Here is a 17,943-nt window from a genome sequence, read left to right as displayed (position 1 = left end):
GTTTCGTGACATTTGTTTGTGGGCTACCATTCTCAAAATTCCGAGGAATAACTTTGTAAAGAACGTAAGACAAGGTATGAGCAACTTAATGTTTGGTGATAGAAGAACAACTTTAGTGCCGTGTAAAATACGTGGTGCGGAATGATTTTTTCGCGAAAATACTCGGGGCACTCAACGCTATCGCGTTAATAACCTAACAATTCCCGTTGCTGAGGACGCGTCTGAGATTTCGGTGAAAATAAACCTCCAGGCAGGGAGCTTCGCATATCTGAACATTTGTTTTCCATTGTTTTTTATGTAACAAATTATGTAGCAAATACAAGAGCACGCGCAGGTGATGGCAATGCTACTATCTATATTAATAACAGAAATAATGTCATTTTATGTCTACGAGCTAATAGAAGAAAAAAAACATACTTTTTTGCTTTTGTGCAGGAAGGATATGAGACAAACAATGCCTTAAGGATTATATGAATGATGGAATGTAGGTTTGTATGATACAGAAATAAATTAATTTGTGATAGTTTCGGAAGATATTCATTTACTGACAAGGTTCGAAGCAAATTTTAATGAAAGAAATAGAATGTGTCGTTTGAACTTCATGATTAAAAAAAATGATAGGTCAACAAAGCAGCCGAGTATCCGAATATGTGAATTTTGACTTTGCCTGCTTGTATGCTACCACGATGTGATTATTCAATAATTCTTACGTGCAACAAACGGAGCCTCACTGATAGAACAGAGAACTGTTCACAGAGCGGAGTATTGCTAGATGAAACTCGTTATTGCACAGTTTTACTACTCGGAAAAAAGAAAGACGTTTTACCGCAGGAAATTCAGCACTCACTGATACCTCTGCGAACAATATCTAGCAGAAGTGAACGTATACCAGCTGCCCCACATAGGGGAATGCCCTCCTTATGCTTTTCCAGTTTGTTCTCGTCTGTACATAGGCGGAAAGTTCTCATTTTTCCGGCGGGGGGGGGGGGGGGGGAGAGGGGAGGGCTGAAGAGTAGGAGGTCTAGGTGGTTCTGGCTGAGGCTCGACCAGCTTTCAGAACCCCATATATATATATATATCTATATATATATATATATATATATATATATATATATATATATATAGGGGTTTGGTACATATATAGGTACTCTGATGACGAAGGCTGGTTCACCAACCGAAAACGTTCAAGGTTCGTCGTCTCTTTCCTGCATACATATATATATATATATATATATATATATATATATATATATATATATATATATAGGTGACCTGTTGGAGAATATGACAATTTTTAGGAAACAGTTCAGTTTCACAGCCTGAGTCCTCTCGCATCACCAAGAATCTGGCGTCCGGCTCAGTGGTGTAATCTGTCTTCGTGTAATTGTCGTATACTTGGCTATCACTAATACTGCTTCGCCGTTCCGGCGAAACTGCTGTCTCTCTCTCTCTCTCTCTCTCTCTCTCTCTCTCTCTCTCTCTCTCTCTCTCTCTCTCTCTCTCTCTCTTTATTTCTTTATTTTTTCTGTTTCTGATAGTCCGAGCATAAGCGCTCCTGCGCACTACTGCTGTTTATTCTGATTTCGAGTGAATCCGGCTTGGCCTCATTTCGATTACTGAGTCAATTATACAGGGTGCTCCAACTACAATGCACAAAGACGTAAAAGAAGAGCAGTAGCGTTACTCCAGCCGTCAGTAATTGTTTTGTTGCTAATATTAATTTCGGTAATTGCAAATAATTATTTGCAAGTTCAGCCTCTTGATGACATGTTTATAACCGACGTACCGGATGCTTCGTATACAGAGCTCACTGACTTCTGTGCACTTTCCACTTCCGCTCCGCCATCACCTGACTTATTCACACCTTTCATTGCCGATGACCTTACTGATACCTCAGAAGCTGGGAGCAGCGCTCCCAGCTTCTTCACCTGCTTGCCCAGTTCCGTTCTTCTTTTGATGTTGCTCAGCCTATTCTGGGTCGCACGTCAACCGTAAGCCACCACATCGACACTGGCTCCAACGCGCCATTGCGGCAGCGCCTGTACCACGCATCCGCCAAGGAACGTCAGGTGATCAGTGAGCACGTGGACGACATGCTTCAGCGCGGCGTCATTCGACCTTCCAATAGCCCGTGGGCATCACCGGTGGTTCTCGTCACAAAAAAAGATGGTTCTATTATGTTTCTGCGTCGATTATCGCCGTCTTAATAAGATAACGAGAAAAGACGTTTACCCTCTACCACGCATTGACGACGCTCTGGATAGCTTGCAAGGCGCTGAATTTTTTTCTTCGTTGGATTTACGTTCGGGCTACTGGCAGGTCCCGATGTCAGCAGTTGATCGCCCTAAAACTGCATTCATTACTCCGGATGGTTTATACGAATTTAATGTGATGCCATTTGGCCTATGCAATGCGCCTGATACGTTTGAACGAATGATGGACAATATCTTGCGCGGTCTAAAATGGAGCACGTGTTTGTGCTACCTCGACGACATCGTTGTGTTCGCCCCTGATTTCAGCACGCATCTTATTCGCCTTAGGCAAGTGTTGACGTGCTTGACCAACGCAGGCCTGCAACTGAACCTGAAAAAGTGCCAGTTCGCCGTGCGCAAGCTCATGATTCTAGGTCACGTCGTATCACAAGACGGCATTTGCCCCGACCCATCAAAACTTCGCGCTGTGACAGAGTTTCCGAAACCTAAGACACTCAAAGAACTCCGTGCCTTCATCGGCCTCTGTTCTTACTTCAGACGCTTTGTTCGCAATTTTGCCTCAATTATATCTACTTTGACACAACTCTTAAGTGGCGCCAACGACCTAGCCTCCTGGTCCTGCTTGCGACACCGCGTTCGTGACCTTACGCCGTCTCCTGACGTCTCCGCCTATACTGCGACACTACGACCCCACCGCCCCAACTGAAGTGCATACCGATGCCAGTGGTATTGGCCTTGGCGCTGTCCTTGCGCAGCGCAAGCCTGGCTACTCCGAGTACGTCGTTGCTTACGCCAGTCGTGCGCTGACCACAACGCAATTACAGCGTCACAGAAAAAGAATGCTTGGCCATCGTTTGGGCACTCGGGAAGTTTCGCCCTTATTTATATGGCAGGCCTTTCCATGTCGTTACTGACCATCACGCCCTTTGTTGGTTATCCTCTTTAAAAGACCCGTCTGGACGCCTTGCCCGCTGGGCTCTGCGCATTCAAGAAAACGATATACACGTCATCTACCGCTCAGGTCGCAAGCACGCCGACGCTCTGTCCCGCTCTCCGCTGCCAGCGGACACGGCCTCCCTCTCCGCCATTGCGGTGGTATCCTCGGTCGACATCGCCACCTGCGCATCAGAAAACGCAAAGATCCTTGGGTGCCCTCTCTTCTGGATCTCCTTTCTGGCTCTCCTGCATCTCCCATCTCCCGCTCCCTGCGTCGCCAGGCTGCCCACTTTGCTGTGCGGGATAACCTCTTGTATCGACGCAACTACCAGCCCGATGGTCGCAAGTGGATCCTGGTTATCCCTAAGGCTTTGCGTTCCGACATGTGCGCGTCTTTCCATACTGACCCACATTGTGCACACGCAGGCGTTTTGAAGACGTATGACCGCCTGCGGCAACGTTACTACTGGCGAGGCATGTTTACTTTTGTTCAAAAGTATGTCCGCTCGTGCCCGCAATGCCTACGCCGCAAATCTCCGCCTCATCGAGCCCACGGTTTATTACAGCCGCTTCCGTGCCCTGCTCGTGCCTTTGACCGTGTGGGAATTGACCTGTACGGGCCGCTACCGCTAACACCCGCTGGCAAACGATGGATTATTGCCGCAGTTGATCACCTTACACGCTATGCTGAAACCTCTGCTCTACCTGCAGCGACCGCCAGTGACGTCGCATCCTTTCTGCTCCATCGTTTCATTCTTCGTCATGGCCCACCTCGGGAGCTGCTGAGTGATTGAGGCCGTGTGTCTTTGTCGCACGTGGTTGAAGCACTCCTTGCTCAATGCCGCATAGTTCACCGGACCACCACGGCGTACCATCCTCAAACTAACGGGCTTATATATATACGGTGCGTTTCAATCGCACCCTACGTGATATGCTCGCCATGTACGTTTCATCGGAGCATACAAACTGGGACATCATCCTCCCATTTGTCACGTACGCATATAATACGGCTACACAAAGTACTACAGGATTTTCTCCATACTTTCTTCTCTACGGTCGCGATCCTTCCCATACCATCGATATGGTTTTGCCTTATACACCACACGCGTCAGAGTGTGCTCCCGTTTCAGCCGTCGCCCGATACGCCGAGGAACGCCGTCAATTAGCCCGGAAGTTCACCTCCGCCGACCAACAACGACAAAAAGCCAATCGTGATGGCGACGCTACGAATCCGCACTTCGCTCCCGGCACACTTGTCTTGTCCGTGCCTGCTACCACGCCTGGACTTTCAACAAAACTTCTCTCGCAGTATGATGGACCATACCGCATCGTCGAACGCACCTCTCCGGTCAACTATGTCATATAGCTGCTTACACCGACATCCGACAAGCGCCGCCGTGGACGGGATGCTGTTCACGTTCACCGCCTGAAACAATTCTATGACCCGCTCGTCTCCACGTCGTAAGCCGCCAGGATGGCTCCGCTTTTGCACCGGGGGTAATTGTAATGAAGAAGAGCACAAGGACAAGGGCAGCCAGATCGTCTGTTCCGTGCCTGCAGTGGAACCAATGGGCCATCCGGATCGCCAGTGCTTAGCAAGAGCTTGAGCCGTTCGGGCAGCCAGCTGTTCCTGCTCTGCGTGACCTTCCTTCTCGATTACGAACAGACGCTGCCAACTGAACTGTTCAAACACTCCACTACAATATATATATATATATATATATATATATATATATATATATATATATATATATATATATATATATATATAATGAGAGCATAAGAAGCCAACAAATAGACACCAAGGACAACACAGGGGAAATTACTTGTACTTACTAACCGAATTAAAGAAATGATAAATTAATGGAAATGAAAGTGGATGAACGAACTTGCCGCAGGTGGGGAACTATCTCATGTCTTCGCATTACGCGTGGGATACTCTACCAATTGAGCTACCACCGTGCCGTTCGCCCATCCACTTTCTTGGGTATTTATGTGTTACTTCCATACTTCTACTACTACTACTACTACTACTACTACTACTACTACTACTACTACTACTACTACTACTACTACGAGAAATAATCGTATATATGTCCTTCACCATATGTCCTTCCATATGATGTCCTTCACCCGCAAACGCACTAACTTGGACTGTTCTTACTATATTAAAAATGTCCCATTATCTCAGACCTCATCATTTAAATATCTAGGCGTAAATCTTTCAACAAACCTCTCCTGGACTTCTCACATTACCACCATCTGTGCCAGTGCTTCTCGATCACTGGGTTACCTGCGACGTAACCTTGGGAACTCTCCTCCACTTATCCGCAAACTGGCATTTCAAACATTTGTTCGCCCTCGACTTGAGTTCCCGCTCCAGTCTGGTCTCCCCACCAAAATTACCTAATTACCATGCTGGAATCAGTCCAAAATAGAGCCGCACGTTTCATTTCCCGAAATTATGACTACCGTTCTAGCGTAACTCAAATAAAGATTCACCTTTCACTTTAGCTGCTAAGTAATCGTCGCGACATAGCCTTTTGTCATTATTTCATAAATACGCCCACCACACTAACAAACGTTCCTTACACCTAGAAACGTCATCGCACACGTCGCACAGATTATACAATCATCATAGCTTCACGCACATCTATGCTAAAACAGAAGCATTTAACTCGTCTGCAATCCGCCTGTTTCATTTTCCTGTGCTGCCCTCTGTCGCACGCCGCTGAAAACGTTTTGGAAGGGTCCCGGGGCTTTCGCCGGTTGATTTGTGTGCCTGCGCCCACGTTTAGTGCGCGCCAGTTTTGCGTTGCGTGGATCGCGAATCATTATTAATGGCTTCTTCGGGACAGCATGCGTTCCTGAAGCCATGTAGCACTCAACGGCTACTTGGTGCGCAGGCCTGAATGCGCTGTTCTGCAAACAGTGCGGCCGATAAAGGCAGGCTGAGTTCCGTTTGGCGGCACGGCTGCCTTGGAATTTGTCACTGATTTCTGCACTTGGACATCACTTTTTGTATTCTTTTTACACACTAATTAGACGTTTCGCATATTCAAAAAGTGTTCGAGCGCAACCTTCTGCGTTCGATTACATCGACATCTACAGCCGCACGTCGTTGTTATCGTCAAATATTGTGGAAAAGGTCCATCGCTGATATGAAATAGTGTCAAAATGTAGCAAAACATGCATATCTGCACATATGTGTCATGTTGTTACACCCTGAGACGAGTCAATATGAGCGGCCGAACCATTTAAACAACGGCAACCGTATATCGAGATACATATATCCAGATACATATATTACGGGCTGTTAACTCATTCTCGCTTTTCTTTAACTCCATTATACTTACAGATTTAGCGTGACAAAGAGCGTTATTAGACAAAACTGTGCTCGCATAAGTGCTCATTTGTAGGCCATGTTCTCTCACGAAAACGCGCGGATGCCATCGCTCACACGGCGTTGGTATAAATGAGGGAGGCGATTGTTTATGCTTCTGTATACCGAATACACCGTCTCTTGTTTGCCGCTTGACGTGGAGGCAAACAGTGCGTCTCTAAAATTGAGAAATGTGTCGGCAAAGCAACACGTACAGGCCCGCCCATATACATAGCGAATGCGGCCGACAGCCTACAGGTACGGTGACGTACAGACGTTGGCACAGCGCTGTGGCGCCGCTTACCGCTTATTGTGTGCGCGCCGTGCGAAGTGAAGTGTAGCCGATTTCGAATCGCGATGGCCAGAATTGAACTATAAAAGCAGTTTCGTTCGACCTAACTGCTTAGATTTCAGTTCAGGTCCGCCGGTAGCGAGTGCACGAACTCGACGGCGCCAGTTTAACCTTCGCTGAACAGGATCGACATTGGCTCAAACTTCGTGGGCATGACTTGAGAGGGTTAAAGCTTGTGCATGTCAACTTGGTAGGAGTGTATATGACTGATTTTGAGCACGACTAATTATATATACAAGCGAAGACGCTGTCGCTATTGTGTTGTCGGTTCGACGGCCGATCGCACGGGGTTCGGTCAAACGATGGTCGGCACGCTGATTTTGCCGGTGCCTTCGACATAAAAGCCTGCCGCAGTACAACTCGCGCTCCTCGGTTGCGTCGTTGTCGACCTGGTATGACAAAGAGGTATCAGTGACGCACAATAGTCAGTCAATCATTGATGTGAGCGTCTTGTCGGTCTCGTATCGACCCAGTGTTGCCGCGCCCTACGAGTACGTTCAGTCAGGAACGCGCTGCCACCACCAGCAAGTGAGGACCGACGCTGCAAAAAGACGTCAGCAACGTGATGTACTTAAGTGTCGCCCAAGTGTAACGCACGGGTTTTCCTTTAAATTAGCGAGCCATTCATGAAAGGCGGCAACTACCAGGCTCACGGTGCAGTCCGGACAACATTTTCTTTTAAAGTGGAGTTGCGGTCTTACGCCACGCACGTTTTCGGCACCGCACCGACGTCGAGCTACCAGTAGAGTTTCAATGCGGTACAAGGCACGAGTGCTTGCAGTAGCGCGCGTCCGAGCGCGTATATATATATATATATATATATATATATATATATATATATATATATATATATATATATTTTATTATTTTTTTTTTCGGGGGACTTCCCGGCGCGCGGCCACGCGCGCGACCCTTCCAAGACGTTTCGCGACTAATCCGCTAGGGCAGGACGCATGCGCCGTCGCGCCATGAAAGAGGCGGATTCCACGTGCCATTCGTCTCTGGAACAACCTCCCCGACAACATAGTTGCGGAAACTGACCGTGAAAAATTCAAGCACTCACTGAACTCGCTTAACCCATGTTAACCATTAATACCACACTCACTGTTCTGTGTTACTTTTTCTACCTTTTTCTTGCACTTCTATACGTTTGTTACAAAGTTATATTATTCCTTTTTATTGTAATCATATGCAGCTTTATGTAGCTAATATGTTTCTCTGACTTTTAGGCTGTGCACTTGGCTGCTGTTTTCTTTTGTTATTGTTGTTAACAGATTGTATGTACTTGATTGTATGCCCCCCTTACTCAATCCCCATGTAGGGGCCTTGTAAGGTATTTTACAGATAAATAAAAAAATAAATATCTGCTTTTAATGATTGATAAAATGCATTAACATTAAATTGCATTGCAATCATCGAACTGACGTTACGTAGCCCTTGGCTGTAGAAATCACGTATACGATCACTTCGCAATAAATATAACTTGCATAAAAAAAGTCAACTGCTCAACGAAAACTTGAAATTGTGCTATAAAATGTTCTATAACACATTAGCTTTGTTTTTAACAAAAGAAAAACGAATTTACTATAAACACAGACTTCATCTCTATGAAAATGACATGAAAAGAAGCTGGCAGCTCCTTCGCGAATTATTACATTCTTCCAAGTCACGCAGCAATGGGATGTCTGTTCGTCTTAACCCCATCGTCACTACACATAGTGATGTGTAGTCAGTGCTTTTAACGACCACTTTTCTTGCCGATTCACCGTCTCTCTATTTCCTGTTTTACAGCTCCATTTTCACGTAGTTCCCAATCGTATTTTCTTATTCGCCTTGCTTGTACCTTCGAGGTTTTGTCAGTTATTTCAGGATTAAAAGCTAGCGGACTTGGATTAGACAACGTTTATTTCAAACACACTAAACCAGTAAGCTCCTTTCTTGCCCCCATCCTAAGCCGCATTTTACCCCCGGCTTCGAAGCTGGTGTCCCTCCCCCCAAGTTTAAAGTGACCTGTTTTTGAGAAAGGGTATACCCACTGAATACCGCAAGCTGTAGGCCCATATCTGTGCTCCCACTCCTCGATAAATTCTTAGAAAAAATTAATCGAACCAAGGCAATCTAACTGCTTCGGTAAGCTTAATATACCCTCTTCATGTCAATTTGAGTTTAGAGCAGATCTTTGTACCTGTACTGCAACTCAGTGCCATAATTGACGGACACGGTGCTAGCGGCTCGACCATCAGATACTGGTCGGGACGGTATTATGTATACACATGATCAAACTCCTCGGCAAAGCAGCAGTCAGCACATATATAGTGTCTCAACCTTACTAGACAGCTTCGGTCACTGCATGGGTATGTGAAAGGTGTTAGATACGGACGGACACACAAGCCTAAAGAAAATTAGGTGAACTTCCCAAGCAATGCTAATCGCATTAGAAGGAAAATGCGGGACACTGGGCCATTCCGACTGGACCGAACAGGAACGCGGGACATGTACTCAAAAGTCGGCACTGTTCCAGTCAATGCGGGTAGCAAACCGGACGTCCGTCTGGTTAACCTCGCTGCCTTTACTTGGCTCTCTCACTCTCTCTTTATAATCAAACTGTTGTTTGACGTCTTCCCTCAGGAACATTCGAATATTACCAATTCCTCTGTCAGGTTTACTTGGACTCCGGACTCGCCAAGCTTTCCAACATTTTGCTGCCAATGAAAATTAAGGACTTTGTATATGTTCTAAATTACATCAGGCTGATTTCTTTAACATCAAATCTCGCTAAATTAGTTCAAAGAATTTTTTGTGATCGTCTATCAAAGTTTACTGTTGCAAAATGTATATCCTCGATCTGAGACAGATTAGTTTCCCGCCAGAATTGTTCGCTTTGGACTGCCCACGTATACTTGGAAAGCAGCATTAAACTGCCTATAGTCAGTCAGGGGAAGTATGAGCCTTAGCTGCCTTGGATATTACAAAGGAATGCGATAGTGTAGATCATACATTACTATATTCTAGGATGGTGTACTGCTGTGTCCCTGATTATCTTGTTGCATGGGCTCAGGAGTTCTTTAAGGGTATACAGGGAATTATTTTGTTTTCATGGCGGTGTCACTTCAAGCAGGTACTTGCATACAGGAAGTATGCCACATGTGTCCGCTTCATCACCACTGTTGCTCTATATTTTACTGTTTTCGATACCTGCCCGCAATGACACTACGGTATATGTGTACGCTGTACACGTGTACGTTTCCGATTGTTGAATTGCGCAAAGTACGGCGTTCAATGCGCCGATTTCGCCTATGAGCTCGGCGATCAAATACAGCGTTAAATACACTGATTTCGCGTGGACTGAAGCCATGGCCCAGTGGGTAGGGCGGGAAGTGCACGGTTCGATCCGAACTGCCGGAAAACCCACCGGTTTAAAACGAAGGGCGCAATCAGCCCCCCCCCCCCCCCCCCCCCCCGGTCAGGCGTTTGGCTTTCCCGGGGTGCGTTGCTTGAGAGAGGTTCGCACAGGCGGCTGTGCTCGCTGTGCAGCACAAAGACGAACAAATGAAAACGCCACCCAAATCTTGAAAAAGAAAAAGGCTCTGGCGGTCTCATGCCGCCAGCTTCCTATCATGCATGGGTGTCCTTCCAAGCCTCTTGAACTAACTCCCTTATATAGTGGGCGATCACGGGGCCGGAGACGCGCTTGAAACTATAATTATATATTTTAACGGTAGCAGGCGGCAGCGTGCGTCTGCATGCCACCCTCAGCAGCAATGAATGCTCGACTACTTAAACAAAGCTGTGGTGCTATACAAAAGGCAGCCAGAAACCTTCGAAAAAGCGCTGGTTCGGCGCATACGTCACTCCCCGTGCCAGCGGCCTTGCTGACGCTGATCTACGCGATGAATAAACGGAAACGCGCAGGTTGGCTATCCCCTGAAATAAAAAGCTAAGCCTTAGTTCCAACGTCGGCGCGGCCGAATCCAATCACTTCTATGAAAAGCGCGGGTTCAGCGCGTATATACATGACTCCCGCTGCTGAGTAATGCACGTGATGACGCCAATTTATGCGATGAATGATCGGACACGTGCCGATTGGCTTTCCACGAAAAAGAAAAAAAAAGCGTAAGCATATATAGCGCTTTAGTATAGATATTTCGGCGCAGCCAGATCCAATCACTTCCCTGAAAAGCGCTGGTTCAGCGCATGTATCACTCCCGCTGCTAATACACGTGCTTAGGCCAGTTTGTGCATTGAGTGAACGCATATGCGCATATTGGTTTCTCATAAAAAAAAAAAAGGAAATATCCGAAGACTCCTAAGAACTTTTTCTGAGTTGTGAATGCGAAAGCATTACTGCAAAATTGAACGACTCTGAGCGGTCCTTCGAGTTTTGCGCTGCGAATAATGTTTTCGAGTTTTGCTGTGGAGTGTGTTACCGATCTTTGCGATTAAATTGGTGCGGGTTTATTGTTTTATACAGTTCCTACGTTAGCGTATTGGCTGTAGACCGTAATCATTTGGACGATATTGCTCAGAAATCAAGGACGCCGCGTGCCACCGACGACGTCCTGCACGACGAGAGACCGAGGAAGCAACAGCGGCCGCAACGGGACATCGACGCCACGCCCCGCTGCCTCGCGACGCCGCACCTGTTCCGTCGAGGTGCGCTGGTGCATGCAGTGGCGTCGGGGCGATGCCTTCTCCCCTCACGCAACTGCTGGCGCGCGAGCGTTGCAGCAGGTGTTCCGTTTCGCCCACTCTGCTTCGTCGAGGCCCGCGCCAGCAAGCAAGAGCCAGCGTCATGAGCGCGCCTCCCGTGGTCGTGAAGTGGCCATGCAGCCAATGGGAATCTATAGGTGCCATTTCGCTGCTACAAATGCCGCCGGCCTTTTCGCTCGACGGGCCCCATTTGACGCTCTCGCATCATAAAAGAAAAAGAGCAGCACATTTCGATGTCGCCGCAGCCAGATCCAATCACTTCTCTGCGCTGGTTCAGCTCAAATATCACTAGCGCTGCTAATGCACGTGCTTACGCCAATTTACGCGATGAGCAAACGGATACGCGCAGCTTAGCTTTCCCAGAAAGAAATGTAAGCCTATATAACACGTTACAATGTCGGCGCCGCCAGATCCATTACTCTCCTTTGCTAGTGCTGTAGTGTTGCCGCCTATTTACGCGATGAATAAACGGATTGCGCAAATTGAATTCTGAAGGGCTTAGTCTCCTTTCAGGGGAGGCGGGGGGGGGGGGGGCTAATAAGGTGGCGACTAGTATTAACAGAAAATCCGGCGTCGGCTTTCGCAGAAATGATTTTCGAACCACCCATACCCAGGCCCTCTATGTGGCGCAAGAAAGCTAGTGAATTGCATTTCTCAAGCTAAAATACGTAGAAAAATCGTAAAGTACTATTTACACACAACCTACAGACATGATAGCTCTCGGATTGTAATTTGAATATACGAGAAAGCATAATTATGTTACGCGAAAACTCAAAGAAACCGCTTTTCCAGCGTTTCTACCATACATAAGCCGGCAACGGCACCCGCCATTTGCGCGCAACGACACCCGAGGGTCTTGGGGGCCACAGAGCGGCGCGCCCGGTTCCTTGCAATATCTCCAGATGGCGCTCGCCTCCGCCGCATTTGGGGCCCACATAAGAGGCCGCGTATTTACCAGAAAGCCCGCCTTCGTGCATAGCGTTCGCGGCCAGCGTTTCCCGGTAAACATTGCTGTTACATACGATCCAGTTACATACGCTACCTGCACTTACTAAGAAGGTGGTGCTTTTTGGGACAAGTAACGTGTTAGTATTTAGTTGAGGAATTGACGATCTCTTCTTTAAGAGCGTACTCGATAACCGCGGAAACTTGTTCGGCGCATACATTACTCTCCTTTGCTAATGCAAGTGTTGTAGCCGATTAGCGCGATGAATCAATGGATTGTGTAAATTGGCTTTTTCAGGGAAACAAGGTGAGCCTATAGCCCAGTAAAATGCCGGCGCAGCCAGCTCCACTCACTTCTCTCGAAAGCACTGGTTCGGCGCATACATTACTCTCCTTTACTAATGCAAGTGTGTAGCCTATTTAAGTCATGACCAAAGGGATTCCGGAAATTGGCTTGTTCAGGGAACAAAGGTAAGCTCAGGAAAACGTCGGTGCAGCCAGGTCCACTCACTCCTCTCCAAAGTGCTGGTTCGACGCATAAATTACTCTCCTTTGCTAATGCAAGTGTGTAGCCTATATTTACGCCATGAATAAACGGATTGCGTAAATTGGCTTTCTCAGGGAATAAAGGTGAGCACAGTAAAAAATCGGAGCAGACAGGTCCACTCATTTCTCTCGAAAGCGCTGGTTCGGCGCATAGATTACTCTCCCTTGCTAATACATGTATTGTAGCCTATTTACGCCACGAATAAATGGATTGCGAAAATTTGCATTTTTCAGCAAAGAAATCACAGTGCCCTTCAACTCTGGGAAGAACACGTGCTGTTCACAGCTTCCCCCACCAGGGAAGCTGTGTGATGTGGGTCCCTTAATAGCGAACTGCACCTCCGCCGAGGGTCGGCCCGTCATTGCACTATCTTCGAGGTCGGCCCACGTATGGGGAGTGCTTAACGCCTGCTTCACCTCCGCCGCTGGTCGGCCCGGCGTTGCATTATTTTCGGGATCGGCCCACGTATGGAGAGTGCTTAACGCCTGCTTCCCCTCCGCCGCGGGTCGGCTCGGCATTGCACTATCTTCGGGATCGGCCCACGTATGGGGAGTGCTTAACACCTGCTACACTTAGCTCCGCCGCGGGTCGTGCCAGTATTGCTCTATCTTCGGGATCGGCCCAGGTATGGGGAGTGCTTAACGCCTGCTTCACCTCCGCCGCTGGTCGGCCCGGCGTTGCACTATCTTCGGGATCGGCCCACGTATGGGGAGTGCTTAACGCCTGCTCCACCTAGCTCCGCCGCGGGTCGGGCCAGTATTGTACTATCTTCGGGAGCGGCCCATGTATGGCGAGTTTTTTTTTTTTTGCTTACCACAACGACACGAAAATTTCCTCGGATGGTAGAGGTACACGGCTTCGCTGTAAAAAGTAAGCCTATTTTTGTGTAATTATCTCCGCATGAGTGATAGCGGTGGCGCGACTATCGTGACAGTTGGCTGTATAAAACTACGTAATTCGGCCAACGAGCGCCATTCCACTACGAGTAATCATGGAATAAACCACGTTCGGCTATCCGTGCATTTTCCACTTCGCCTGATGCTCCCCGACGAAACACGACATTGGTGACGAGGATGGAATGCTGACCAGTTCTGCGGCATGCCGACATGGCAACAAAAGGTCCGCTAGCGGCGGGTGCAGTGGTGCAAGTCGTTAGTCGACTAGGACACATCGAGCCCTTTGACGAGTCTACGAGTGACTGGCCGTTGTACGAGGAACGCTTGACGCCGCTTCTACTGGTCAACCGTATCCCAGAGGGCGACAAAGTACACGCTTTTTTGAGTCTCATAGGCCTAAAGACGTATAGTCTCCTCAAGTAGTTGACCGGACCGTAATTGCCGTTAGCTAAAGGTTTCGAGGTTTTAATGAAACTTCTTGGGGACCACTTTTCACCGAAGCCGTCGGTAATCTGCGAGCGCTCAAATTTTCGCAGAGGAGTGCAACTCGAGGCTGAATCGATTTCGGAGTATTTTGCGCAGTTGCGGAAAATGGCGCAGACATGCGAATTTGAATCCTCCCTCGATAAGTCGTTGCGGGATCGTTCAAACATCTGTTAGCATGAAGGGAATTGTTTCGCCTGGTCTGGATCCGATAAAAATTTCTATGCACGTACAAGACGTGCCCTTAGAAATGAAGCTGGATACGGGGGCTACTGTTTCCGTCATGTATTTGCATGAATTTTGTCAGTTGTTTTCCCACAATCAAGGTCATGTCAATGACGCTCAAGTTGCGGATGTTTGAGGGAGAGTTCGTCCAGCTGTCGGAGTTGCTCACGTTGCCGTACAGTACGGACAGCAGAAGCCCCAGCTGCCTCTTCACATCACCAGAGAAAAGGGACCCCCTCTGCTAGGCCGGCAATGGTTGCAAACCATTCCACTAGACTGGAGCCGTGTCTACGAACTCAACACCATTACCAGGTTAGATGGTTCTGCATGTTCCTGACTGTGTCTCCTTCTAGACAGGTACCGGAGCTTGTTTAAGGACGAACTGGGAACAAATGCAAAAGAAAGAGCGGAGCTGTCAGTTGTAGCGTGCCGAAATTCATGAAGGCAAGAAGTGTGCCCTTTCCGTGGCAACCTGCAGTCGAGGCTGAGCTTAACAAGTTAGAATGCATGAGAGTCATTTCACCAGTCGTGACAAGTGACTATATTTGCCACACCGGTTGTACCAGTAGTAAAGAAGGATGGTGGCATAAGGCTATACGGCGATTACAAGACCATCCTCAATCCTTGTCTTGAAGCTGACCGGTATCCATTTTCGAGAGCCGACAAGTTTACAGCGCTCGCAGGGGGCCAAGAATTTTCTAAGATTGACCTCGTCGAGCCTGTCAGCAGGTGGTAATGTAGGAGTCGTCAAGAACATACCTGACACTAAACACTCATAAAGGACTTTTTCTGTAATTAGGCTGCCGTTAGGGGTTTCTTTGGCACCTTCCATTTTTCAAAGAATTATGGACACAATGTTGAAAGCCCTGAAAGGCAGCAGCTGCTATTTGTATGACATTCTCATCACTGGCAGGACGTCGGATGCGCATTTTTCAAACCTCGAAGCGGTCCTAAAGCGGCTGTCTCAGCGCGGAATTCGAGTAAAGAAATAAACGTGTTCGTTTTTCCCAAAATAACTGCGGTATCTGGGTCATGCTATCAGCGCAGCAGGTGTCAGCAAAGCGCCAGAGAAGATACAAGCGCTGAAGAAAGCTTCCGCAACGACATGCAAGCAGCAGCTCCAGTCGTTTCGGAGCATCGTGATTTACTATACTCTAAAAACAGTTGCATCCTCTTGGGTTTATATTTGCCACACAATTATAATCGTCATCTGTCTTGCTTGTTTCCTTTCTTGAAAACGCTGCGCTTGCTGCTTTCCTGTCGAGAATGCTCTCTCAAGCTTATAACGGGCATGCCGTTCGTGACTTGGAAGTACCAGGCGAGAAAGGAAATGCGGGCAAGACAGAGGACGATTATCTTTCTGTGGCAAATATACACCCCAAAGGGTGCAATTGTTTTTAGAGTGATACGAGAAATTTGTTCCTCGATTGCCTACTCTGGCGAGTCCTCTTTACAAACTGCTGCGTCGCAACCAGCCATGGCTCTGGGATGAATCGTGTCAAGTGTCGTTCGAGGAAATCAAGAATGCGTTGACGTCATCCTCGATCCTGGCACATTAGGAGCCCGGTAAACCTTTGAAAGTGGCATGTGACGCTTCCCAGTACGGCCTGGATGCAGTACTGTCTCATGTCGCTGAAGATGGAAGTTCTCGCCCTGCGGCTTATGCGTCGCACACATTAACTGACTCTGAAGAAAATTACAGTCAGCTAGAGAAGGAAGCACTTGCCATTATTTTTGCTATCAAGAGGTTTCATTTCTACATCTGTGGAAGATGTTTCACGTTGATAAGGGATCAGAAGCCATTACAAACAATGCTGGGGTAAAAACTGGCACTGCGCCAATTGCGGCAGCATGCTTGCAGCGATGGGCTATGACGTTGTCCGCTTACAAGTACTCGCTCGTGTACAAAAAGTCAAGTGACAAGGCAGAAGCAGTTTTTTTCAAGGTTTCCTCTCCAGGGTCATAAAGAAATACTAAGGCGAAGAATCATATTATGCGTTGCGCCTGGAATCGATGCTTGTGTCTGCCAAAGAGATTGCGCGCGCCACAACACGTGATCCGGTGCCAAGTTCTCCAGCGTAAAAGCATACGCTGGTCATTGCACTTGCGAGATGCGAGCATAAAACAATTTTTCGACAGACGCTTGCAGATCAGCGCGCATAAAGGCTGCCTCATGTATGGCATGAGGGTTGGTATCCCGTCCCCCTTCGAGAGTCCGTGCTCGACGAACTGCACCTATAGGTCATCCCGGAATCGTATGGAGCAAGGAACTGTCTCGCAGCTACGTTTGGTGCTCGTCAATTGACGAAAATTCGGAGACAAAGGTACGAAGTTGCCAAGAGTGCCAGGAACACCGAAATGGTCCGTGTAAGGCATCTCTGCATCCGTGGGCATGGTCGACCGCACCGTAGAGGCGAATTCACCTGGATTTCACGGTTCTTTTCCGAGGAAACATCTTTTTAGAAAGTGGTAGATGGCCACTCGAAGTGGCCGCAAGTGTTCGTTATGCGAAGTACAACGTCAGAACGTGCTGTCGCTTGCTTACGTGAACTTTTCTTCATATTCGGGATACCGGAGACGGTGGTGTCCGACAATGGACCACAATTGGTGTCCGAAGAGTTCAAGGCATTCATGCGGGACGTTGGACCCAGACATGTCGTGAGCGTCCCTTATCACCCAAGCACAAATGTTCTGGCAGAACGTTTTGTGTAAACGTTGAAGTCTGCTCTGCGCAAGTCACCTCCCGGTGAGTCTGTCGAAGAAACGCATCACAACCTTATATTGCCGTATCGAAATGCGCCCCATTCTACGACGGGAGAAGCCCCAGCTACCAGTGCATGGGTAGAAGATGGCGCACTAGGTTGGATTAAATCAAGCCTACAGTGGAGGGGAAGGTCATGTACAATCAATGAAATGCGAAAACACCCGTGTCTTTAGATTTAGGTGCACGTTAAAGAGCCCCTAGTGGTCCAAATTTCCCGGCTTCCCCACTACGGCATGCCTCATAATCAGATTGTGGTTTTGGTACGTAAAACCCCATAATTTAGACACCATTGCAGCTTGGGGGGGGGGCAAGTTGTTGTGACATTCTTTTTTCAACAGCGCAAAGGACGAAAGACGAGACTAGTGCTCATACACAGCGCTGAGTATGTGCACTCGTCTCTTCCTTCCCCGCAGGGGCGTCTGCGTCAGCAGGCGTTTGGTGTGTTGCGACACCACGGACCCGAGCACACGAGGGTTGGACCCTCCCGCGT

This window comes from Dermacentor variabilis, chromosome 5, assembly GCF_050947875.1.
Source record: "Dermacentor variabilis isolate Ectoservices chromosome 5, ASM5094787v1, whole genome shotgun sequence".
NCBI lineage: Eukaryota > Metazoa > Arthropoda > Arachnida > Ixodida > Ixodidae > Dermacentor > Dermacentor variabilis.
The sequence above is the reverse complement of the archived record's forward strand: the minus strand, read 5'-3'. Positions refer to the sequence as shown.